The sequence below is a fragment of the Penaeus monodon genome, chromosome 32 (genome assembly GCF_015228065.2).
Source record: "Penaeus monodon isolate SGIC_2016 chromosome 32, NSTDA_Pmon_1, whole genome shotgun sequence".
Classification (NCBI taxonomy): domain Eukaryota; kingdom Metazoa; phylum Arthropoda; class Malacostraca; order Decapoda; family Penaeidae; genus Penaeus; species Penaeus monodon.
In genome coordinates this window covers 19863264-19863595 of record NC_051417.1, presented here as the reverse complement: position 1 = coordinate 19863595, position 332 = coordinate 19863264, and positions in this window count along the sequence as shown.

Below are 332 nucleotides of genomic sequence, written 5' to 3'. Positions count from 1 at the left end.
GGGAGAGGAGGAGGGACAGAAAGATAAACAGAAAAAAAATAGATAGAGATATTGGAAAAGAAAGTGTAAATATTTGTCCGTGTTTTTGTAGATCTAGTGCAGGTCCATAAATGAGTGTATACTGCACCAGTTACCTGTCAGTTGGTAGTCTGCATATTAACGAAAAGGTTCCCGCTTCAGAAGCCCTGTCTTAAACTCCCCCCCCCCCTCTCTCTCTCTAGCTAACAGGTCCAAACCCTTTCCTCTCCCCAACGAGCAAAGGGAGTGATTAAATATAAATATACCTACCATTAAGTTTATAAACTTTGAACATAATGTAAAGGGAATCAAAT